The sequence below is a fragment of the Vespula pensylvanica genome, chromosome 2, assembly GCF_014466175.1.
Source record: "Vespula pensylvanica isolate Volc-1 chromosome 2, ASM1446617v1, whole genome shotgun sequence".
NCBI classification, from domain to species: domain Eukaryota; kingdom Metazoa; phylum Arthropoda; class Insecta; order Hymenoptera; family Vespidae; genus Vespula; species Vespula pensylvanica.
The window spans coordinates 13,129,580-13,156,422 of record NC_057686.1 but is presented as its reverse complement, the minus strand read 5'-3'; the positions used below and the strand labels follow the sequence as shown (position 1 = coordinate 13,156,422).

Below are 26,843 nucleotides of genomic sequence, written 5' to 3'. Positions count from 1 at the left end.
GCATCATCCTTCGTCTCCGTCAACTTTACAAATTGAAATGATATATTAATACGTCAAAGTGTCCATCTTTCTTGAACAAGCGTGTAATCGTTATGAGAAGTCATGAGAAGATGAGTCATGAAAAAGGAGGAAAAAAAAAATAATCCTTAACTCTTTATCCAAATAGTAAATGCGTACGTAAAAGCGTGTTGCATTGCCTGGTCGTCCAGTTTTTTTTTTTTTTGTCCAACGTGAGATTTCATCGCGCTTCGTCGATGGTACTCTTTTCCATTGGACGAAGCGCTATTCTCTACCATTTCTCTCTATCATCCTCGTTTCATGGAAAATTACAGTTTTATTGCCATGTTTAACAGGAGTGTTACAAGCCCGAGATATAATAGCCATAATAACGTTTTCCGAAAAAGAGATTCATGTATGTACGGAGAAAAAAAAAAGAGAAAATGAAGAACAAATCATTGTAGAGGATTTCCATCGTTGAAAGATCCAAGTTTTCTACTCGTATAAAAGTGAAATAACGTGGAATTAGGAGAACGAGAATGCCGAATGGAGACCAACGAGCGTCCAAGTTCGTTTAGCATCTTCACGTAGATTTATTTGGAAAGGCTATTTCGAGCTGAAATATTTACGAGGGACCATGCAAACTTATAAATTGTTAGACTCGATGCTGTCGAAAAATAAATCGATGTAATTCCGTTAAAGCGGCAAGCCGCGCACGATACTCGAATACGTTGCTCGTTCGTTCTCGAGAAAGTGACCGATTAATAAAAATCGACGTGAATTGGGTATGCACCGGAAAGAATATATGAAGGTAGAGAAGAAAGGACATGATACAAAGGAAACAAAAAAGAAAGAGAGAGAGAGAGAGAGAAAGAGGATTTTTTTCTCTGGTCGTTAGCACATAACCAGTCTCTCGGCTATAGTGCCAGTCTCCGACAAAGAGCCATTTCGGTCGTTGCACGGTGCATATTAAATTTTTGACATGCAACCGGCAACGGGACATTGGCTGCCGCTAGCGTCTGCACGATACCTTTCAACGCTCCGAACGTCAAACAAATCCCGATTTCATCAAAAACCGATATCTGCCTCTGTACTGCCTATCTATTGCCTATCCACGGACACCATCGCCGCTACCGCCGTCGCCATCGGCTGGTGGTGGCTTGTGAATTTTGCCACATCGAGATACACGTATATATATATATACATACACACACACATACATACATATATATATTCATATATATACATATATATACACGTATATATAGATGTGTATATATATATATATATATATATATATATATATATATACACATCTACCGTAGAAACTATTGTTTTATCGCAGCTTGTTCCCTTTTCACCCCAAGAGGAATGGTAGCAAAAAAAAAAAAGAATAAAAAGTATAGCCGTCGACGATATGAGCGTTAACGAGAGAACCCTGTCACACAACGATATATTCTTTCTCAATCTCATCTGGTAACGTTTCAAAGATCGTCTAGATTGTAGGTATAGCGATGTCAAAACGAATATTGATTTCGTCAATAACTCGGTGCAAGGATACCGATCGGAGATGAAAGAAAAGGATGTATGCTTTCCGCCTGGAAATCGAATATACAAAACGAAAGAGAGAAAGAGAAAGAGAAAGTGAAGGGAGCTTATCATCCTCCGGCACTCGGAGCCGTTTAATCAAGATCATCCCTAGGCAGTATAATCCAATATATGTCTATTGATCAATCATTTCTCTCGAGCCGATCGCAAGATAACTATGAACACTCCTCGGAAATACGCGAATACGGAGCTAAGCAATTGATTAAGTTACGTTGCGCGTCATTGGCTTCCTATTTGCAAAGGTAAGTGCGAATGCGTCATTTTGACAGGCACGTCGGTTAACCACTTAACACATCGTTGGATACATAACGAATCACAGAAAGAGAATGCACGAATAAGAGAAAGAGAAAGTAAATACGAGTAAGATTACGTCCGTCAAATCGATTCTCCATTTTTTCCAACTTCGATGTCGACGATTTTTCAACTTAATTTATCGTTCGAGCTACGCACAAGCGAGCGGAACGAAGTTAGAGATAGAAAGAGAAAGAAGGAAAAAGAATGAGAGAGAGAGGGAGAAAGAGAAGGAATATAAGAGAGATAAAGTTTTAAATGGCGTTGAGCTCGAAAAAAGAACAGATCAACATTTGATGCCGCCAACGAGATAACATGGTAGAACGCTCTTGAGTTCGGTAGTAGATTGTCCTATACGCATGAGATATTCGTTCGTAAATTGGGAAAAAAAATATTGTTCAAATGGCGGTATACGTTCATTGCTATCTCAATTAACGTGTATGTACACAAAAAACCCGATATGTTTTTTAATGGTTGAAATTTTTTCGCTAATTGTATGTGATCCTATCGATATTCCCTCGATCGAACGCATAACAATATTAATGAAATTATCATAAAAACCAAAAAAAAATAAAATAAAATAAAATAAAATGAAATAAAATAAAATGAAATAAAATAAAATGAAATAAAATAAAATAAAAAAGAAGGGTAAACAAAAATCAATCAACGTATCATTTGCTAAATGAAACTACGCGTAAAGGGTCATTCGCGAAGCGGCGTGTGTTAAATGAAAATACGAAAAGGTTTTCCACCAACGTTAGTCTGTCTCTCTTCGTTTCTCTCTTTTACGATAAATCATGTGTCGTTACGTATCGTCGCGACGATACATCCTCATTAAGTGTACCGTTTGTTCCCACTTACATTTTCTTCTGTTTCTTCTCGACGGCTTCATTGACAAAAGAATTAGAAAGAGAAAATGTAGGAAAACATGCTCGCGTTAAGGTCGTAAGAAAGGAGGAAACGAATACGATCACAAAAAGAGAAAATGAAAACAGTCGGTAATACTTTATTTCTCGAATATCCGGGTCTCTCTCTCTCTCTCTCTCTCTCTCTCTCTCTCTCTCTCTCTCTCTCTCTCTTTCTCTCTCTCTCTCTTTGGATTAAGTCTTAGCAATCCTTACTTGCAAAAGATAAGACGCTCTTTGACGAAACTTGATTAGTTTGAAAATAGTTCTGTTCTCCTCTCGCTCGTTTCGCGGCACACTTTGTAAAGACTTGAAGCTACGACTGATGAAACTGTCGTGCACATTGTTGTGTAGAGGAAGGATCTGAATACGACACGTTCAAAAACGTGGATCTCAGACGAGAGATTGTTTCTCTGTGTATATGCTTGCTACACGAGATCATACGTGAGAATACAAGGTACGTAGCACGCGAAAGAAGAGACCCGAGAAGAAAGTATGTAGATATAGTTCTAAACGTGTTATGTTGTGTGCACGTGCGCGCGCGCGTGTGTGTGTGTAAGAGAGAGAGAGAGAGAGAGAGAGAAAGAGAGAGAGAGAAGATAGTACCAAACGGATTGGTAGATGTTTCTTAAACAATTTCTCCTTTGATCATGCGAGCGTTTTACGTTGGTCGTTTCGTTTGAACCTTTATAAAACGTGCGACAAACTTATCCAATTTGTTTTCCTTTATTTACTGATCCGAGCGGATCTCGGATTTTCGTTCGACGTTTTCTATCGACAGTGAATCTCGCGTTTACAGTGTACGAAGTTATATCACGAGTTCTAGAAAAATGTTCAAATCTGAGAGAAGGCAATGCGGTTATATATAGATACGTACCTACAATTCTTGAAAGAAGGAGAATTTTTTTCGTACTAATTTGAAGGATCATTCGAACGACGGAAAACAGAATCTGCAGAAGATGTAAGAAGAAAATCCTTGATATAGAGGCACGTTTCTAGTGCTTGATGAATTAATCTTTTGCATATATATTTTCAAATGAAGGGAAGAGACGAGCGGAGAGAGGAAGAAAAAGAAAAAAAGAGAAAAAAGGAGAGAAAGAGAGAGAGAGAGAAGAAAATTATTATTCACGCTCTGCAAGATGAATCTCATGAAACCGTAAGACGTAGTTTGCGTTTTAAGAGTTTCGCGAAAGCGTAGGTAACTACGTATCTATATATAATGTACATACAATGGGGATAAAAAATAATGTAAAAATAAGTTGCGAAAGTCGAAGGTTAGACTTCGTGTAGGAGCACATAGGAACATGCGTGCATGATCATACTGATACACCTGTGCAACTTGACTAAAGTGCCGGAGCATCGTCGTTGTCGTTGTCGTTGTCGTTGTCGTTGTCGTTGTCGTTGTCGTTGTCGTCGTCGTCGTCGTCGTGTACTCTTTTCTCTTTTTTCTCCTCATATTCGTTGTTTTCAAGCTCGTTGAAGCTCGTACGGCAGCCGAAGGTAGATTATGCGATATCTACGTAGAAGTTGTTTGTACGCGGATAAGAGAGGTCAGACTGCTACGTTCATTTTTCACAACTTTGCTCTTACCACACGTGTAATACTCTCTCTCTCTCTCTCTCTCTCTCTCTTTTCTTTCTTCTTTCTCTTTTCCTCATTTTCTCCTTCTCTCTCTCTCTCTCTCTCTCTCTCTCTCTCTCTCTCTCTCTCTCTCTCTCTATTTCTATCCTCCGTTTATCTTTTCTTTCCTGAGCATCTCCTCGTATATCGAAGCGGCACGTTCGACAGGTCGTTTTCATCGTCGCGCCGTTTAAGCATGGAAACTCTGCTTTCACGATGAACGAAAAGATCGATACGATACGGCAGATCGAAAGAAAAAGAAAAAGGAGGAAGAAGCAATAATGGTGAATCTGGCACGGTTTTATTCTTACCCGCGTCATCGATCACGACCCAAGCACCGAATAGAAATAAAATTTACGTTGGGACTCTTCTCTTTACGCTCGCTTCATATATACATAGAGATACACTATCGAATATTTCGGATTTATGCGAGAACGCCGTAGGTACTCGAGCTCTAAAAGAGATCGGTATTTATCGTGCTACGTGAGCACTATTATTCGAGGACTCGTGTTTCATGCGAGGTTCGAAATAGTGATGAAAAAAAAAAGCTGGATCGCGTTTTGCAAAAATGATTTTTAAAGAAAACGATAATAATCTGAGAAAAAATAGATCGAAACGTTTTCAATAATATTTTAGTAATATATTATAAAAAGGCATGGTCATTTTACAATGAGTTTAATAATTCATTTCTCGAATTATGAATATTAACGGTATGGTTGTAATCAAATAGCTGCTACGTAAAAGCTAATATGTTTTCGTTTCGTTCGATGTTCGTTTACTTTTTTTTATATTTGTCGTCGACAACGTTTCTAGTCAGTCTTCCAGTGATCGTGATAAACTACACAGCACGGGAAATTACACACGTAAGCAATTACTATTTAATTTCGTCGATGTAATCCTCAATTTAATTTAGTTAATATCGTTGTATTATAAAAACGAACATTAACAGATATTTTAAACGACGTCAGAAAAATGTTTTTAATTACCATATGTTTAATTATTCAATTATTTAAGTATACTTTCAGTATAATTTCGAAAACGAAACGAACATCGAATATCACGCCGTCGTTCCTCGATTCATTTCTAACTTTCTTCCAAGGAATCTTGTGATCTCAGTGATCCTGTCACTCGCAAAAAAAAAAAACTGTGTTAAGCTTAGCATTGATAATAATGCGCGCGGAATGGACACGCACGCGAAAGAGACAGAGAGAATTTGTACGCGCGAGAATCGGCGAAACTTTTATCTACTCGGGGACAAGGAAGGTGACGCAGAAAGAAAGAAACTTTTTCTTGGACAGTTATTCGCTGAGATCCACGAGAAACTTCATACGGAACTCCCCAACGAAATTATTTCCTTGATAAAAGTTTTCCAGCAAAAGACGGTAAGGTCCGAAGACGAGAAGGACGGTACGTCGTCGGTGCAAATCGAGGTCGATGCACAACCTGATATTGCATTTCTTTTTTTATTTTTCTTTAGTTTCCTCTTTTTTCTTCTAAAAAGAACGAGATTGCGTAGCGTTTTGGGAAACTCATTAAAAAGCATGCTCCTTGATGACTCCAAGACATTCTCCAGTTTCGTTTAGATTACGCTAAGGGTGGGGAGGGTACAAGGTCGAAGACGAGAAGAGGTAATTTAGGAGAAAATAACCTTACGAATATTTCACTGGTTGCTCGTTCGAGCAGACGTTTCCGGACCATGGTAAAACACATCGAAAATTCATGACACCGAGAGGAAGAAGATAACGAAGAACGGAGAGCGAAATATTCAAGATTGAAAGTCTAGAAAGAAAAAGCCGAACGAAAAGAAAACAATGTTCTTCGAGACAGTTTGAATGTTTTTTTTTTTTTTTGTACGTTGTAAAGGAAAGATCTCGTTTACCGTAGCTCGGCCATAACGTTCGAGTAAAGAAAAAGAAACAAAGAGATAGATAGATAGATAGAGAGAGAGAGAGAGAGAGAGAGAGAAACAGAGGTTGACGAGAACAAAAACAATAACAGAAAAGTGTGGTGAGGGTATAGCTTGAAAGAAATTAGAATTTCGAATGCCAAAGTAAAATAAATAAGACCGTTATTATGCAACGCCATCCGCTAAATGTTTCATCGCCGCTGGATATCTTCGAAGTACGAAAGAACGTACTCTGAGTGCTTTTAGCGAGCTACTTTGTCTCATATTTTTTTTCCCCTATTTCTCTTTCCTTTTTTCTTCTTTACTTCGAAAGTCATCTTCCTTGTTTTCCCCTCCCTATCGTCTCGGACTTTATCCTTTTTGTTTTCTTCTCGAAAGTACGCAGGACGGGCAAAAGCCGACTCGTAAAAATTCGCATACTTACGGACTGCTTCGATAATGGCTTCGAGCTACTTGCCGAACTACCCTACTATCGAACTATATTTAATACACTTATCTAATAAGGAGTCATCTGCCGGTAGCTCGAGGAGAAAACTTGCACTAACGAAGTTTGATCACATTTAGGTATCTAAGCAATTAATTATGAGAACACCTTCGCGTAAAAAGTTTCCTCTCGTTAAGGCATTTCTCTCTCTCTCTCTCTCTCTCTCTGTCTGTCTGTCTCCTCGTATTCGTCGGAGATGATTCTTCGCGATATATCTTGAAGAGCAAAGCGATAAAAGTTTAGTTCGAGAGAAGCAGAGAGAAAGAGAGAGAGAAAGAGATGGGAAGCATCAAAGCGGGTACCGGAGAATCGCGTAAGAAGATGGCGAGCGCATATAATCCATTAATTTTCGTCGGAGTCGTTTCAGGCACGACGTCAGATGCAGTAGCGTCGGAAGCGGGAGCTCTTAAGTGGAGGCAGCGGGGGTGGTCTCATGAACCGTAAGAAAGTAGCTCGATTAAAACGGTTCCGACGATGTTCTTCGGCCAGATTAACGGCTCCTTTGTTATCTCGCTCGCTCGCGCGGTCATTGTGCTTCCTGATTATTAGATTATGGATATATGGGTCATAAAGTCTTGCTCGCGCGTTAAACGTAACGCCTATTGTGTAGGAAAAAGAGTAAGAGAGAAAAAAAGAGGAAGAGAGACGAGACAGCGTACGATCCAACAACGGTATATCGCGACTCGACTATATACCAAAATAGAGTCCTTAGCCTCGTTATATGCTTACGGTGCTCCACATACGACATTTTCGCGTGAACGCACGTTTCAGAGCTGACATGTGATGCGTCACACTCGAGTCATTGTTATTCCGATCACGTCTAGAGAGTACCGTTCCGTTCGAGACACTTTTCGAGCAATAGTCGAAAGCTCAATTAAGAGACACGGAATGATACGTTTATGGGACAGAAACAACAATATATAGCTATATCTATAGCATACAAAGAACGATAAATTTTTCATTTTTTATGCGAACCAAGAGAAACATTGAATTGGCATACGTCTTTAAACCGTTACGTTTTACCGACTCGTTTCTACCCATTTCCTTCTCCTCTTTTTTCCTCTTATACGTTCTACGTGCAAATTCGAAGACGCGAACGTTCTATGTTCCGGGAACGATAGCGCACCGTCCGTTCGTCCGTCCGCATTCGTACGATCCGCGGCCACGTTATAAAGGCAGTCGAGTAGGTATATCAGCGACAGAGCTTCATATACATTTCAGCCGGTACGATTTCTAAGGTTAGAACCGTGATACGTTTTCCTCCTGGACTGGTGGTAACGTCGGGCCGGAAATCGAGCACGGTTCTACATGCACCCTATGCACGCACGTCAGCCTCACCTCCTTCTACTTCTCCTTCTACTATCGTATATATGCATACGTCTATACACACACACACATATATATAACCATATAAATATACATGTATTTATATACATAGATACATATGTGGAAATAAGACACGCCGTTTCTTTGCACGAGTTTACAACATATACTCTTCTCAAGGCGGCGAGGAGAGCAACGTAATCCGCGTTGCGGATCTGCGCTTCGAACTTCGACGAAAAATCTCGAATCCGAGCTATCCATAAAGCCTCGATTGCGATCGACGTATCCGGGGGTTTCACGGTGGATCACGAGAGAACGAGGATAACCACGTTATGGTGGATTCGCTCCTAGACGTACGCGTATTTCGAGCTGTAAACCGTCCTGCCCTAACGCTTCTCGGATATCTTTCTTCTTCCGTAAGATCGCCAACTTCGTTCGTAAATTCTCTCTTAAGAGTTGTTTCTATTGAGTATAATTAATGTTATACGTTATTTCGTATAATTTTTAAGAATATATTTCCGAAAATATTTCTAAGAATTTCAATATATCACTATCGTTCCTGTGGAATCAATCGAACAGATGAGCGAGTAACTTGACCTACATAAATCAATACAACTGCTAGCTGTAGCTAAGGAGTTAATCTTCTCTATCGAACGTCGGTGTACGTGATAGACAGTACGGAAGATCGACAAAGAAAAAATGTGATTAGAGTAATTCAATCAAATCGTTTTGGACATGGCTAACTTTCTTTATAAAGGCATAAGTTTATACATTTTTTTCGAGCGATATACTAACGTCAAACAAACGATCGAAACAATTTTGTAGACACGTTCTGTTGTACACGCACATAAGAAATTCGATATAGATATTCTCCTTCTTTTTGTAAAAACAATTCCTGTTCAAAATATTTCTTAAGATTCGCTATTTCGAATATCTATCAAACGAAGTATTCTCCCTCGAACGTCGAACTTAGTTATTCGGTTTTCTTATGGAATTTTTTTTTCGATGACACGATGACTATTCTCGAATAAGAAGAACACTCTAGAATAGTCGTTGGCGAGATGGCATCCGACGATTCGGTGGAGGTGGAGGTGGAGATGGAGGTGGAGATGGAGGTGGATCACACTGATTTTTCATGCAAACGATAGCGCTCAACACGGACGGCCAAGCTCGAAGGCACGATTTCTTTGGGCAATGCATCCGTCAACGTCTGCTGCCCGAGTCACAGAAATTTAACCCGACCGCGCGGAGAAATGGACGGCTTCGTGGCCACGTCGTTTTCTCTACTCTCTCCCTCTCTCTCTCTCTCTCGCTCTCGCTCTCGTGGACAGCGTATAAACCGACGACGCGCCACGTGAACACCGACCACCCCCGTGGCTCATGAAAACCCCTCGATTTGTATTCCTCTCGTGCGACGTGACGTTGTACGTGAAGGAAACGATCGTTTCTCGCCACTCTCTCTTTCTATCTATCTCTCTTTCTCTTTCTCTTTCTCTTTCTCTTTCTCTTTGTCTCTCTTTGTCTTTCTCACACACGCTAGGAGCCCCGTCACCGATGCAAGTAATTTCTGTCGCACGTAACGCACCCCTTTAAAACGAATAGGAAACGGTAAAGGCGTTTGTCTTTTACACTGGATCGATGAATATTCTATTCCAGTCGCGAAAAATATCGATGGGGAAGATCGAAGTGGATTTCCGTATAGGATCTCGACGTACCGTGCACCGATGAAAAATGTTTCGTGTAAGTAGAACGACGAGCGTGGAATCACATAGGAATAGAAAAAGTGAAAGAACGAAAGAGGAAGAGAAAGAGAAAGAGAGGGAGAGAGAAAAAGAGTGAGGGAGGAAAAGACAGGGAAAGACAAACTCATGGAGGGCGAAAGTCGCGTTAATTAAAACTCGTCGGAAGTTCCTCGAATCGTCGCCTTTTTCATGTTGCGGAAATAGTCGAGGGGTGGCGAAGAAGAAGAAAAAGAAGAAAAAGAAGAAGAAGAAGAAGAAGAAGAAGAGGAAGAGGAGGAGAAAGAGAGAGAGAGAGAAAGAAAGAAAAAAAAAGAGGAAGTTAGATAAAAAGTGGCACTCGTGCGTGCGGGAATCCTCCTGGTGGCTGTCTCGGAGACGACGGTGCCCGCAACGGTTGCTCTTTGGACCGAGTTTAATTTTATTCCGACGAGCGAGAAAAGCGAGAACGGCAACGAAAGAGCTGAAAAAAGGATAACGATGAAGAAAGAAAGAGAGAGAGAGAGAGACGGACAGACAGAGGGAAAGAAATAGGTTTAGAAGGGAAGCGCTTCTCAGCGGTTTCGTTCCTTGCCAGCGTGCCTTACCACCATGCTGCTGATGGTGGTGGTACCTCTAAAGTTAGAATTAGATTACCTCGACTCGATTAAACCATCGTTGTTGTAGGCGTACCTACCGTTCCTGGGAAATCTCAGCCGTTTCCTAAACTAACGTGTTACTTTCTCGAAGTCAACGTGAACGCAAATTTCTTCGGAACGTTCATTGAAATTTTTAACGATATTTCAACAAAATATCTAGACTTTCATTTAATTTCGAATATATTTTTAGAACGTGACAGAACGAACGCTGCTATTCGGGATCTTAGGTAAATAAAACTTGCAGCTATTCGTGCATGTCGTAATATTATATAAAGAGTTAAAAATTCGTAAGGTTCGTAGTCAATTTTTCAATCGGTCGGTTGATCGATTCAATCGATTCATCAAAGTTTTTCGTTTCAATAAGGATAACGATTATTGTCCGATTACATTTCTATTCTCGCTTATATCGTTAGAAAACTAGAAGAAACGTTCACTTGTCCGGTTGGTAATGGTGTCTCGTGGGAGAAAGGATCGTTTCGTTCGATGTGCATGTTATACGTGAAATTATTCGCTCGTAAGATGAGTGTGACGTGATATCTAAAATCGAGATTATTCTCGCGTTCGCTTTCTCGATATATTACATCTGACGGAAAAACCGCGAGAATGAAATTTCCACGTACATCGGTACCTTTCGTATTAACTTAGCTAATTAGAGGATCAACGAAATATTATATCCGAATTTATATCATATTTCAGGAAGGTTTCATGTAATTTTGGAATTTTCATTCTCCATACTGTTTAAAACTGTATTTATTTCGCAATCTACCAATTCTCTAGCGTTAGATGGGTGCCAAAGTTGAAACGTATGATTCGACTCACGCGATATAATAAAAGTTACCTGGCGAGAGGTTATCGTCGGAACGCGAGCAATTTCGAGTGCATACCTATTTGCTTTTTTCCCCTTTCTTTCTTTATTTTCTTTTTTTTTTTTTTTTTTTTAACCGAGCGAGCTGACGCTTTCGATTTGCATATACGCGACAGAAACACAGAAAAAATATACATAACGTAGTTAGTTAAAGTCGAAATGTTCAAACGAGAAATGGAGAAAATAAAAGCTCATTAATTTGCGTTGAAATTATTTCGAATCTCTTATCGTCATTTAAACGGTATGCACGTACACTCGATATTGCCGGAGGTCTTAAAGGTAAGAGATGTGGAAGAGAGATTCTATATCTCAGCTACGACTTCCCTTCCATTCTTGCGTTACCCAAGTCTTACACCGAATCGTGTTAGTACGTGTGATGCGATTAGGTCGCTACGAGAAATACCATGAAATAGATGCTATGCGAGCTAGTGTGTAAAGAGAAAGAGGGAGAGAGAAAGAGAAAGAGAGAGAGAAGCAGAGAGAGAGAGAGAGAGAGAGAGAGAGAGAGAGAGAAAACGAGAACTACACGCGGTAGTAAACGTTAATTGAATGCGCTAATTCACTCTCTAATCTTGTGTAACCGTATTTACGCGTAATTGCAAAATACACGGCCGCGATATTGCCTCGCGGGGCGTGGCAAGCGCGAAGGTCGACATCCGGGATTTTGAGGTGCCTACGGGAATATTAATTTGCGTCGGCTTTGCTTCCCAGGCTTTCTCCAACCCTTGCTGCCAGTACCGTCTCCCACACCCTTCTCTTGCCAGCTGTATTCAAATAGCCAGACGTTAGTTACATATCGTAACGCAAGGCTCACAACACCCTGGCAAATAATAGTATATAAGCTTTACCTTCTATCGGATAACGTAAGATACCTTATAATATATTTCGTCGAACAATTACGCGTGTTTCTCTATCGATTCGTGAAATGTTCTCAAAGAAAAACAATATTTTCGAGTCGGAAAGTTAACGATCTCTTTAATGTCGTTGAAAAAAGTCTTCATGCGTTTCTTTATAAAGGGGAGTGTCTTCTTTCTTTCTTTCTTTCTTTCTTTCTTTCTTTTTTTTTTCTTTTTTTTTCTATCTTTTACCGAGCATCCACTTGGATCGTCAAAAAGGATATACATAGTTTATCTTTATTCGAACGAAATAAAACGTTCTTTTTTCACGTTCTCTCTTGTAGCTTCAGCCACCGTTTCTGCAGCAATTAACTTGAACTGAACGCGAACGCGTTATTCCAAAGCGAAATATTCGTGGATAAAAGTACCCTTGCGTTCGTTAGTTTTTTCCATTAGCAAACAAAGTTCAATTTCGGTGTAATTACCGGGAGAAGAGGCCGCGAGTGTTTGGAAGCGAAACGCGCTAGAAGAAAGATAGAAAGAGAAGAGGATGTTTTAAGAGATAGCAAAAAAGTGTGCGCGTTAGTAAATAAGAGAGAAAGAGAGAAAGAAACGAAGAACGGATGAGCGACGGTGTTTATTTAAAGAAAAGTACCGTAAGCAAAAATTAGTCGAAAACAGGAAACGTTTTACTCGAAAAGGACTAGAAATAAGAATGTATGTACGTGTGGAAATCCACGGTTTCTACATTAGGACGAGCGTTAAACTCGCTAGGACTTCTCAAGCACTGTGAAAGAGATTTAAACATTTAAGCGACTTGTTAATTGAAAACTAACCGACGAGGTTCCATTTTCCTATTTAATGGAAACACGTTCGTGTTCGTTTTCGACTGAAAATTGAAGAACCTTCGTCATACTTATCTTGGAAACCATGAACTAGTTGAAAACCTACTGACCTAAGTCCGAACTATTAACATCCTTGTTCGTTGTGTGAACGAACTAGTTGAATAGGGAATAGAACGAAATCTTTCGTCGTTGTCGTTGTCGATGTTGGTCACGGATAAGCGAGCAAAAAAGACTGATTAATATTCACGGTATTGTTTTATGGAAATGTAGAAGCTCAGACAGAGAGAGAGAGAGAGAGAGAGAGAGAGAGAGAGAGAGAGAGAGAGAGAGAGAGAGAGAGAGAGAGAGAGAAAGAAGCTTTTTATCTTGTAGGACTTTCAAATCCTTTTTTCGCCGGTAGTGGTCGGCTCTGTCTGTTATTCTCCTCGTGTAACTCATTAGAGATGAGTTCGAGGCATTGTCATGCTAAGATAGAGACATCCTTTTCGTTCCTCTCGCTTAGTAGTTTTCATCGTCTATATATCTGTGTGTATTTTACTTTATATATCTCGCCAAGAGGACTCAATCGAGTTCGGTACAATTCTTCCTTTCTTTCTACATTTTTACTATTAAGAACGGTCGCGCGAAGATCACGAAGAGCAGAGCTGAAAAAAAGAATATATAGAGCCGTAACAGAGTTCCTTCTTTTTTTCTTTTTTCGTGAAATACCAGATTGAAAATTCCGGAGGTCGGCCCGGGAGAGCTTGGCCGTTTGCCTGCTTTCTTTTTCATTCTCCTCGAAATACAGGCACATCGAGAATCGACCGGTATAAAGACTATAAAGTGTGAGTCACAAGGTTAAAGACCTTTCCAGGAAAGATCGTTTTTTTGTAGTGCAACGTGGAAGAAAATCGTAGGATGTCCAAAAAACAATATATATATATATATATATATATATATATATAGGGTAAGTGGGGGAGTGATGACCTACTTTTTTTTAAAACTTCAATACATCGTAAATTTCATCGATATCCAAAGCAGAAAAATATATGTGCAAAAGATAAAACTAAACGTTAGACTATCCACGTAGACGAAACGATTCATGATTTAGAATGTTATAACGCAAGTAGAAAAATCTAATTTTTTAATTAAATACAAACAAGAGTTCTTTTCATAATTGTCAGTCCGATCGTTAAAAATATCTTAAACTCGAATCGTATCTACATAATACGAGATCAAATTATCTCACTCGCAAGGGCATCTCGCACGGAATATTTGATTTATAGAGGAAGTTAAAATAACGCAAATGCTTTCGTTCATTTCCGTGCCATTATGTAAGTGCATCATCGTAATAAGTACATATGTACGTTACTACGGGTGCTTTACGTTATTTTCGCAGCGAATGCCACCAGTGATATTATCATTTGCCGATCGCGGAAATTATATGACATAAAGATAGTTGACTCTTATAAAAGCATCGGAATATCATTCGTGTTTTGTGAGAAAACGAGTAGAGCTGGTTCCGTGGCTTTCTCCTTCGCTGTAACGCGCGGAACGTATTCCGCACGTGGCACAATATACGTTTAGATATAAAGGCAATGAACTACGCGTGTAACGAACCACGACAAGGACGATTTTATAATTCTATGGTGTAGGGATATCATTCCCGTTGCTGGAAAAAACGGTAGCAACGGCTTCGTGTGGGTCCAGGAAAATACGTTGTGTCATTAGGCATACGAGATAAGTTTTATGGTCAGTACGATTTCCACGTAGAAGAAGAAGAAGAAGAAGAAGAAGAGCCGAGAGAAAGAGTAAAAAGAGAAAAATATAACGTTTCTCGCAAGATAAAAACATGCGGAATCGCGAGCCTACGGAAAAAGTAGTATGGCATGCAGAATAAATATTTTCCAAGAAATTAACATGGACAGATAGATAGATAGATAAGATTTATTACGTCCAGTTTTAGGCAAATAATTATTAGTTAATACCTAATCATCATTAATTCATAAAAAGAGAATCAGATACTTGAACATAAATAATATTAACGGAGCAGAGAGTTATAAAAGATATTCAAACGTTATCGCGCGCATCTTTGTGAGCGCAAACGTAAGGGAAGAAGGGTGGAAGGAAGAGAACAAGATTGCCGGTTGTAGCTTGAAACCACCTTGGTCATTCGCAATAAGGAAGTCGACCAGATTCACCGTCGTTAAATTAATAATTCCCGTGAGAGCAGCGCATGCCGCGGGAGCGGCAACAAAGTTACCGCAGAATTCTATGGACGATGGTGGGGGAATCGATCTCTTTTCTCTATCTCTCATATTCTCAGTAAGGCTGAGAACCAATTAAAAAGATCGTCTATATTTGGCATAACGCGTCGTTCGAGGTATCGTGAAACGGCAGTAAAAGAGATCCTCGTGTTTTCCTCGTTAAACAAGACAGACGGAGAAGAAGAAGAAAGCTCTGGTATAAATGTATAAGCTGACTGGTCCGTCTTAAATCTTTAGCCGTTAGCTTAAATTGTAATCCGTATTTCCTTAGAGTTGAGAGAGGATATTAAAAAAACATAAATAAATAAAATAAAATATATAAATAAATTTTCAACAGGGACGAAACAGGTATTCCACCGCGACGGCGACAACTATACGACGGCTTTGCAGAACCTCGTAAACACGTTGTCGCCCTTTTCGAAATAATTTCAAGATGAAATCGTTTCACAAAATCTCGTAAAACGAAAACGTAAACGATGACGTATGAAACCATTCTCGATGAAAGAAGCTATTAAAATAAAGAGAGGGAGAGAGAGAGAGAGAGAGAGAGAGAGAGAAATGAAGAGAAAGAAACAGAGTATATCGTCGGAAGCATACATTCAAAGCCGGTTTCGTCGTCATTAAAGTAATAATTTCCGCGATACAATAAAGGTCGGTGAGCCAATGAAGTGGTAATTTAAATGGATATGCATATGGACGCCCGTAAGTAATAAGCTTCTGGGCAGCGTGGAAACGCTCTCGTGCTCGCGAAGTATACTTGTCGAGAGGCTGAGGGCTAACGCGTTTGCTCGTTCGTTCGATGTAACTTCGCTCTCCGAGAGTAATAGAGACAGATCCTAGCGAGTTTCTCAGAACGGAAATTATATTTTCGCGTTGGCTTATACCACCAAGTCAAGTCCGAGTATCGTCTCCGAGCAAGCGCATTTTCAGTTTCTCTTTGCGAAACTACGTCCTACACGCCTCTCTCTCTCTCTCTCTCTCTCTCTCTCTCTCTCTCTCTCTCTCTCTCTCTCTCTCTCTCTCTCTCTATCTACGTGCCATAGCACCATGTGCGTGTTCTGCCGAGTTCGCACGCTCGTTTAAGCCGTACGTTCGTAAACGAACGCAGATACGGAAGGTTCTTGTTATCTTTAACGGTAAACCGAATCGTATCGATGTTTTATTCGAGAATTATTCCTCGCAGTTCGTCCTTACGTATGCGCGTACCCGTGCCGTACTCACCGACGTGTGTTCGTTATCGAATTAAAATGAGCCTCTTCCTCTTCGACCGTGAATCCCGTTTCTTTGAAATTCCTTATTCGAAACCGACTTAAGGAAAACTGGCCCGTCCTCTCGAGAGAACGGGCCAGAAATACTTATCGCAATCTGCTCGATATCCTGAGTTCGATCGTTGAAAGGAGGTAACGTCGATAATATCGAAGGGTCCCTTCTCTATCTCTCCTTCTTTTCCTTGTTAACTCACAAGACGATTAATTTCCGAGTTACGATCGTCCAAACAAACTATAGGCGTTTGTAAACTTTCCGGAGAGCGTTAACGAAGTCGAAAAAGCGGATTTAATCGATCCTTACCTACCGGCGGGCACTCCATAGGAATTTTATCTTCATTCGTTGGAATATAAAATATCGTTGAGACGCTTCCTCTCTTAACACTAGAATCGATCTTTCGGCGCCATTATACGTCGACGTAATTAGCCAACCGCTTACACCGGAGCATCTCTAATGAAGAATATATATTTCTATGCGTATGCTGGCCGAGCTACTAAGTACCCAAGGATGACTAATACCCAACGGTGCCTCGTTGACCGATCGTTATGGCTCGAGTAACGACACGGCGTAGAGTGGTCGTGGCTCGTAATCTTAACGAAGAAGAGAAAGAGAAGGATTAGAAAAAGAGCAAGAGAAAGGGAGGGCGGAAGCGTCGAAGGGAAGCAAACGCGAGGCAAACGAAGACGCATTCTCGGCTGAGAAACACTTAACCCCATACGATCGGATGATACGACTAATCGCGTCCGCATACCGGTAAGATCGTTCGAAGGTACGAACGATGATCGACGAGCGCTCGTCGAGTTTTAATCGCCTTCGATGAATCCTCCCTCGACGGAGACGTTGGTCCTGTCGTGAACCAAGTCGCGAAGGTTAACGTCCTCGCAGCACGTAAAATCGAAAGAAGCACGCACTCGGGATTGCTCCGAGCGCCTTTTCGTATCTATAAATTTATCAACCTGTAAAAGATCCCGCGAGTTAATCTAACGAACTTTCGGCGTTCGTATTCTCCCTTTTTGTAAGAATAACTTTTTCTCTTTTGAATAAAGTCGAGATAGGTGGAAAGTGCGAAAGAGAAATGGAGATAGAGATGAAGAGAGGTAGGCGACAGGCGATTAAGGATTTTCAATGAGAATCTTCACGGCGACAAATCTCGTAGAAACTGCGTACTGGACGTTATCCCATCTGTTAGCATTAAAGCGATCTCCCGCGCGTTCGTAGATGAAATTTTAATTACGATAAGGGATTACGCTTGACGGGAAAAAAAGAGGTGGATGGAAGAGGGACAATGGTGGGGGATAGATAGAGAGAGAGAGAGAGAGAGAGAAAAGAAGAAGGAGGAAAAGTAGGCGGTGGTGGTGGCTCTGCGAAGAAGAGGGTTGGGACGAAGAAAGACGGCGTGCCGGAGACGCTAAAGGCGATAAAAATGTCGGCGCTACGACGTTAAAGTGTCGAGGAAACGTGCCTCGAATACCGTGGCGCTCTTGTAAGTACCTAGTGGCAGCACCGGCGCATCTCTTGCACGTTTAATCAGGGACTCTCGTAAAGTGGATCACCGCAAATTCTATATCTTCTTCCCTTCTCCACTCGCCCTCTTATCACCCACCTCATTTTCTCTCCCCTTCTCTCGTTTCTCGAAGCATTGCTTTTACGGTTCAACAAACGCGATATAATTTTTCGTGAATCGGATACGAGCGACGATGGTGCTCTTTGACCTTACCGACTGTTTTATCCAATTTTTTTTATCCTAACAGCAAAAGAGAAGCAAAGTTCGTTGGATTCGCGTAATGGAGTTGGATTCATCCTTTCTACGATCACGCGTATTCGCGCGTCCACCGAGAATTTTACGAGACTTCGACGAATATATATATATATATATATATATATATATATATATATATATCTTGCTTATGTTACATCAATCGCGTGTTAACGGTCTGCAACGCGACTCCGAAGCTACGTCAACGGCACGGATATAGATATTTCTCCTGGTACGATCCTACGGGAACGCGTTGAAAATTCTACGGTTACGAGCATAGGATCGCGTGACATTCGACTCTCTCCCCTCTCTCTCTCTCTATCTATCTATCTATCTATCTATCTATCTATCTATCTCTCTCTCTCTCTCTCTCATCTCTCCCTTCACTTGCTTGCTCTTTCTCGCGGAAGGTAACGGAGGTAACTATTAATCGCGGCGTGATCTTAAGGTAAGATCTTCGATCTTAATATCCTTTCGAGCTAAAGGATAAGAATGTACGTTTGCGCGTTGTTACTCAGCCTCTTTCATTCCCATTTATATCTCCACGATATCATTACACGAGGATAATTACTCTCTCCTTTACCTTCGTTCCGTATTCATTCTTTAATAAAAAGTCAGTCCGTTCTACTTTGTTCTCTCTCTCTCTCTCTCTCTCTCTCTCTCTCTCTCTCTCTCTCTCTCTCTCGCTCCTTCTCTCGTCGGCATCGCGTCGAAGAGAAGGCAAAAGAAGGAGAAGAAACATCGTAATAACGTTCGAAGCCTGAGGCACGATGAACCTCTTCCGTACCGGAGAAGGACGTCGCCTTTAGGCATTGAGCCTTACGTCAAAACAAACATCTTCGCGGCTGGCCCGCGGGTCGAGGAAGGAGGAACTAAGGAGAGTAATCCGCGTAATATCGAGTCGAGCTCGCGTAGGAGGAAGGAAGGAGAACTCGTGTAGCGGTGCGTCAGGGTGGATGACTCTCGAGAATCGCCTTGACCAAGACTACCGACGGAGCGAAACAAGAAGGTAAAGAGCAAAAGACCAAGAGCATAACGAGAGAGTGAATGAGAAAGAGAAAGAGACAGAGAGAGAGAGAGAGAGAGAGAGACAGAGAGAAAGAAAGAGAAAACGAGAGAAGGTCGGATGGATGGATAGTTAGACAGATAGAGAGGCGGCAAATGGCGAGAGAAACTTGAATGAGGCTCGTAGTTGGAATTGTTATAAATCATTGTGGACAGTGGCCGCTAGCTACCGCGAGTACGTTCGTTACAAGCTAGCCGTGCGCGCATATGGGAAAATAATTATTATGAGCAATGATGAGAGGGAGGCTTTTGCAGTATGTTGCCGCCGATGCCGTTTCGCGCTCTCTACCACCCGCTAGAAGGAACCGCAACGCGTTTGCAAACTCGCACACTGAAAGTACGAGCGAGAGAGAGAGAGAGAGAGAGAGAGAGAGAGAGAGAGAGAGAGAGAGAGAAAGAGAGAGAGAAGAGAGAGAAATATGATTTCGCGATGGATTATCTCGGTAAACCAACGTTCTTCCTCTCTGTCGGATATTGCGTCTTGCTCGGAGGAGCTACACTTTAACGGACCGTTAATAGTTTATGCAAAAGACGTCTATTTGCTCTTTTATCTTTCTACACTCATACATTTTCCTTTTTCACGGAGAGTAATTAAACGCGCGTAGGAAAGGAAACGATACATATTATCGGACAGATTCTCGTCGTCTTTGCGGCAGTAAAATTATATATTTTGAAAAAGGAAATGCGTTCTCGTTTATCAATAAACTTGTCTAGTCCATTACGAGAAAGGTCGAAAAGAAGATTTGGAAGTTTTTATGACGATGCATGAGAAAAGAGAGAGAGAGAGAGAGAGAGAGAGAAATAACAGAACAGTTTTATGTTGTGCTCGATGACGAAGCACCGTCCGACATTTTTACTCTCGATTTCATTCGCTTCTCGAATGAAATATTTATATTTGTAAATTGGATTAGCGAGGTTTACCGAAATACGACTCGTTTTTGACCGAAGTCAATCGGCAGGATCACGAGCCAACTTTCAATTCTGCAATATCGTTGATTACAATTCCGAACAACGCATCGGTAGCCAATATAGGAAAATACGGGGGCGCAAGTAAGCGTGCGAGCAAGCAAATCGTAGGAAAACGAACACGTAGCATCTATGGTAGAGGAGAAGGAGAGGTGGGTGAATCCTTAGCATTATAGAGGCCAATATCGGAGGAACGGCGCCCCGTCTCGTTAGTTTGGCGGAGGAAGTCAACCAAAAATACAAGGCGTGCTTGCGCGCGCGTGTATCCAATTACGAATGAGAGGAAGACGCGCCAGGATAACGAGAAATATTCATGCTCTCTGAACGCGAAGTTATTCCGCTGCGTTTCCAACTTTGCACCGTCCGAAAGTTAAGAGAATGAATCTTTTCGCGAGTTCTCTTCTTTCCACTAAAGTAAAAGAGAGAGAGAGAGAGAGGGAGGGAGGGAAAGAGAAAGAAATAGAAAGAAGAAAACGAGAAAAGAAGCATGTCCTTTACCACGCGGAAGAAACGCGGTCGCGTTTAATCGATTACACAGTCACTGCTTTTCCTTTCACGCAAGGAAGCAGATGAGGAAAGAGAGAGATAGATGAAGAGAGATGGAGAGAGAGAGAGAGAGTGGGACGGAAGTCATCTGAAAATCTTACATTCCTAGCGCGACATACCGTCCGGAAAGTCGTACGGATTAGGAGTTCGGAGAAGGAGAACGAGCGAGAACGCTAACAGGACGTGTCAAAGGAAATGAGAATTCTGTAGGATCCATTTTAAAGAGTAGTTTGGAGGATGAAGAGGAGGGCTTTGGAAAAGGTACGCTTTATTTCCTCGGATAGTCGTTGAACCGTTCGTCCGAAATTTTACGAAGATATTTAAATCGCGAATGCCAAAGTTCCTTTCTCGCTAAGGTTCGCCATCGACGGTTGATGGTAAAGACGAGGAGGCGGAGGAGAAATAGGAGGAAGAGGAGTTTGCTAGCTCGTTGGTGAAAGAGCGAGTTCGCAAAGTGCAGAGGCCATGTCAAAGGGAGAAATTCCTCTCGTGCCTATCGTGTAAAATTGAGTGACTGGATATGAGTGAAGAATTTAGCGAGATAGACGGTAAAAGGAACGGCGGATATGGAATAACGCGAAAAATCGGGAAAAAGGTAGGATGTACAGTGCGTTATTCAATAACTACATATCTTCTTTGATATAACGCAGGATAGAAAAAGAAGGGAAAATCAAGATCGTTGTATAAGAGGGTATTATTTGTAAGAGATCGTTTAACGTTCGTGACGATGCGACGATGGGATTCGTTTTAATGACGGCGTTGACGCGTTAAGTAGAGGATGCCCGTAATTCGTCGGACAGCAAACAAGCGTAATGCGTGCCGAGGATGGTTCGCGTCTATCGCACCGTTGGAATTTACGCGTACACTCGTGTCCATACGCATTGTTGCATGGAAGGTTTACGTAATACGTTAACGATGCCAACGGTTATTCTCTTCACGCTCGTACATTATTCAAGCATTAGCGGCGAAGCAATTCGTTGCGCGGCCATCGCGTGCGTCATTTCGCGTCTCATTTATCCCGACGGATTGGAACATCGTTGTGCACGGGCTCGCATGTCTTCGGACTGGCCGGGCTCTTTACTTTTCATTTGAGAAAATCGAATTAATTAATGTCGGATTTAACGGGAGACCGAGCGAGAGCACGGATATAACGATCCGAGAGAAATGGGTTTCTCTATGGCTCGAAACTGTTACTCTCGTTCCAGAGACGAACCGAGGAAAAGTTTTCAAAGAGTCTTTCGAGCGATTTCAGAGAAATGGAAAGAGGTAAAGAGAGAAAGAGACGAAATCGTTTCCATCCTCCCGACAAAATTCCCTCGACATCGCTTAACGAAAAAGAGGAACGGACTGAACGGTTTTGGTAAATCGAGCGTAGTGAACTTACGTTTGGTACGATCGGGAAAGTAGTCGTCGTTGACGATCACGAGATTTACTAGCTCGCTGATACATCCTTGTGTTTCTCTCTTTTCCTCTCTCTCTCTCTCTCTTTCTCTCTCTCTCTCTCTCTCTCTCTCTCTCTCTCTCTCTCTTTCTCTATGTAGAGCATGCTGTGATTATTGATCGTGAACGGGTTAATCGTTTTCCCCTTCTTCTCTCAAACCGTCGCTTGTCCCTCGCACGACTTTTCTTACCGTTACATAGTCGCTCCCACGAGTAGCTAGAGTTAATTATCCTTTTTGCTAGAAGCTACATCGTAGGGAAGACGAGTAAGGAGACACGAGAAAAGCGAAGAACGTCCCTTATGTCCCTTTTAACAACGTCGAACTGAAATCAACATAAGACAATTTGCCTTTTAATAGCGACATTATGTGATTTTACGCGCAAGAAAGGTCTAATTTTCAATGTCCAGAGGAAGATTTTACGATGGATGTACGTGCTCCTTCCATTTTCGTACCACTCGTTCCACCCTCCATAGTTTAAGAAGAGAAAGACATAAAGAAACGTTGAAGTACAACAGCAGCCGTTTTAGTCTGTCAGAGGAGGTTCCGCTGCTCTCGCGAGCATGGTTAGTGTACGTGCATGGTGGCGAAGGTGATAAGCGTAAAAGACAACGGTAATGACAATCAGAGAGCGATGCTATTACGCCAAGCAAACCCACAGGTGTCCCACGACCTTGCGTGAACGCTTCTCTCTTATACCACGAGAAAGATAAAGAAACAAAAAGGAGAGAGAGAGAGAGAGAGAGAGATTCTACTTCTCCTTATTACGCATTATAATCTTCTTCCCTCTTGTTTGAAGCGCACAGCATCAAACGAAAAGAGCGTGAATAGATTCACGATTCACAAAGGAGGCAAAGAAGAAGAAGAAAACGTAAAAGAAGAGGTAGAAGAGGCCAGTGAAACGGTTTCTTCGAAACTCGAGCGTTTCTTCCCAGTCATTAAAGCAAGAGATCTCATAACATGGATCACTCTCGACATCGGGAGCACAAAATCCGCAAGAAGAACAGGTGTTGCTTGTACTGTATATATAAACATATATATATATATGTATATGTATATGTATATGTACGTATATTCTCTTTCCTTTTCGCTCGTCAATATAAATCCGCTTAAATAAACGCCTAGAGGCGCGCGAGTTCGCGCGTATACAACGCACACACGCCAATACGGCATAAAACGCATGGTATCGAAGCGAGAAGGAGAGAGTGAGATAGAGAGAGTGATAGAAAAGAGTTATTCCGCGGTAGTGACTACAACATGATCCAGATATCGTATTGAGTTCTGCGCTAGAAGCATCCAGAAAAAGAGAGAGAGAGAGAAAGAGAGAGAGACAGAGAGAGAGATGAAAGATCGTAGGAAAAATGAAGAAGAGCCACAGCACCCTTGGGGGGTCAGAAAATCTATGCAAATAATCCGACTCCCGGAGCAAAGTCCGAAGCGATATAGAAAATGACTGTGAATCGTAATGTTGCTCCCTCTTCACGGCAAGATCTTTTATCGCGGGTGAACGCACGAATAGCAACACGCCACCTTCTCTGCTATGTCGCGATAAGGTCCACTGGTTTATTTGCGGAAAGGGAGAAGCCGATGAAAAGAGAAGTGGTGAAGGTCGAAGCGGAGAAAGGACGACCGAGGACAGAAAGAGGGGTGTAATTCTAAAACGAAACGTACTGACAGTGAAAGAGCTAGAGAAGAGGGAGAGAGGGAGGGAGAGAGGGAGAGAGAGAGAGAGAGAAGAGAAGAGAAGAGAAGGAGAGAGAGAGAGGGAAAGAGAGTGGATAGAGAAAACGCGTACCTATTACGTTGGTTCATCATCAATCTCCCGACGACAGTGTCGTAGAAATAGGAGGAAGAAGGGAAGAGAGACAAAGAGAGAGAGAGAAAGGGATAGAGAGAGACAGGAGCTCGCATAATGCGACCAAAGTTTAATTACCACATTACTTTGGCGTTACTCACACCCCTAGTTCTACCCTTTCACCCCTTATTCGGTGTGCCACCGTACGCTCCTCTTGTCCAGAGATCCATCACTAGTCGCGACAGTTTGTTCGCGAGAGCAGACATGTCGAAGCGAAAGCTCTACAATGAAAGAGGGTGAGAGACAGAGAGAGAGAGAGAGAGAAACAGAGAGAGAGAGAGAGAGAGAGAGAGAGAGAGAGAAACAAAGAGAGAGAGAGAGAGAGAGAGAAACAGAAAGAGACAGAGAGAGAGAGAGGAGACTAGATGTTACGTTTAGAGATTCCTTCGGCAGCATCTCGCACCAACTTTAGACTCGTTGATGTACAATGCCTCCGTTCGGATATGGACTTCGTAATCCCAGAGCATGGAGTTCTGAACAACGAATTCCAGAATCTCCATTCTCTTCCCCGAAATCCTCGGACCTGATCGGGCTCTGTCTCTCTTTCTCTCTGTATGTGTTCGACAATCACTAGGGTGAGCTTTCTGTTCAAGATCGTGTAAAGCCGACTTCCGCGGTATCTAGTGAGTTAGTAATAGTACTAACAGTAGTAGAAAACCTAGTAGTTGTATCAGTAGTAGTGGCTTGTAGTTCGCTTGACAGTTGAAATTGAAGTTAAAGATAAAGATAAAGATAAAGATATAGAAAAAGTTGAAGTTGAAGTTGAAGTACACAGTAGTAATAATTCTCGTATTCTCTCTCATTCGGTTCGTTCGGTTTAGTTCACTCTAGCGAAGTACGTGATAGTTCGTGTATGTGTCGACTGTAGATGGTAGTGAGTAACCACTTAAAGGCGAGGAACTCAGACACGCATAAACCAGTTTCCTGGTTATCCGACTCCTCGCATTTTCCTGCTCGACACACGGCGCGTCGAACCCGCATGGAACGTACCATTAATGGAGGCTTCCATCGACTCGATTCTAGCGAGACTAGCGATCGAGAGACGATCTATTCGCGACCGCTTAAAAGCTCCTGTTCTATCTCTTAGCGTCTCTCTCTCTTTCTCATTCTCTCCCTCTCTCTGTCTGTCTGTCTGTCTGTCTGTCTGTCTGTCTGTCTGTTTGTCTCCTTATTGTTTTAAGAACGACAAATGAAGAAGAATCGAAACCAACATATAGAGAAGAAGCTAGGAAAAATTACTTCGTAATTCGGTCGTAATACTTCACTCTCGATATCAATTTTAAAGCGAAGAATCTCTTAACATCTTCCTACGAATCGACTCGGGGGACGAATTATGGCTTCCCGAGGAAAAACTCTTATCGAGTATACCGCTTGCTTTCCGACGTACGGTAGACGATACGGAAAACACGGGATATTTCGTTTCGCGATACGGGAGAATCCGCAAAGGAGTTTAGAGACTTAGGATTACCTTAAGAGACTGCCGGCGCGATAAAGTGGTACGAATTAAATCACTCGAAGTGACTTTACGATGCGGGTTGCATCCATAAATTTGAAGAAGCGAGCAGAGGAGCTCGAGAGGAAGAAAGAGAGGGAAAAAGAGAGAAATATACCGAGGAGGAGGGGGAGGAGTGTTGTAGAAGCTCCGGTGGAATCTACACGAGCACGGCACACGAATGCACTCTTATAACCTTCTGCATAACTTTGAGAATCCGCTTGACCGAATACCAGTATCGAGAACAGCCTTACGCCGTTATGTGATAAGTCGCGCGTCCGTTAATGTTTTACCTCGGTGGTTCGTACGTACGTCAGTGATCACCTTATACAGGTGGTAACACGCACAAGCGGGTCAAAGAGTATAGAATATTTTGATTAGCGCGCGTAGCAACGCGATCCTTAAGGCAAAAGCGCATCAAACTTAGATAACGTCATTCTATATACCACTCGTGTCACGTAATCGAACGAAACTTTACGACGTGTAGGCAGACAAGTTTTAAGAAATATATATGCGTATATACACCCATAATATATAGATATATTGTATACACACACACACACACACACACACACACACACACACATATATATATATTATATATGTATGTATTCTTTTTTTTACTCGTCGAGACAGAAGTTCAATGGCACGGAGAAAAAAGAAAGGAAGAGAGAGAGAGAGAGAGAAGGGTGGAGAGAGAGAAAGAAAAAAAAACAGACAAACAGAGAACGATAAGCGATTCCCGTTTCATTTTACATTTGAAATGAGCGAGCCCACACGGGAGAAAGATCTTCCCATCCGCTTCCGTTCACCGTTTCTTATGTCCTCCGACGTATAATAATAATCGGTGAACGCGTTCGTTAAATGCCGTAAAATTTTCAGCGATTCCGAAAGGTACGTAAGCTAACGAGTTCCCAGTTCTTTTTCATAGTATTACACTGTATCCCTTGAAACCACTAATGAACAAGATCGCCGTTGCGTTTTGTCTATGACAAGGACGAGAGATAGGAAGGCATTCAAGAGGAGGTGGAAAAGAAGAAGGTTCCAAATGGACGTAAAAACTCGATTGAAGTTCAGTAATGATAGCAGTCCTCGTAAAATGAACAGATAGAGAGAGAGAGAGAGAGAGAGAGAGAGAGAGAGAGAGAGAGAGAG

General features: G+C 41.8%; 2 protein-coding genes across 2 annotated transcripts in view; one reads left to right on the top strand and one right to left on the bottom strand.

Moving 5' to 3' along the window:
* The window catches only part of LOC122626904 (autophagy-related protein 16), a 336,905-nt gene that overhangs the window by 115,298 nt on the left and 194,764 nt on the right, over window positions 1–26,843 (bottom strand). The window lies entirely within an intron of this gene.
* LOC122626903 overlaps window positions 1–26,843 on the top strand; it is a 156,739-nt gene that overhangs the window by 70,367 nt on the left and 59,529 nt on the right. The window lies entirely within an intron of this gene.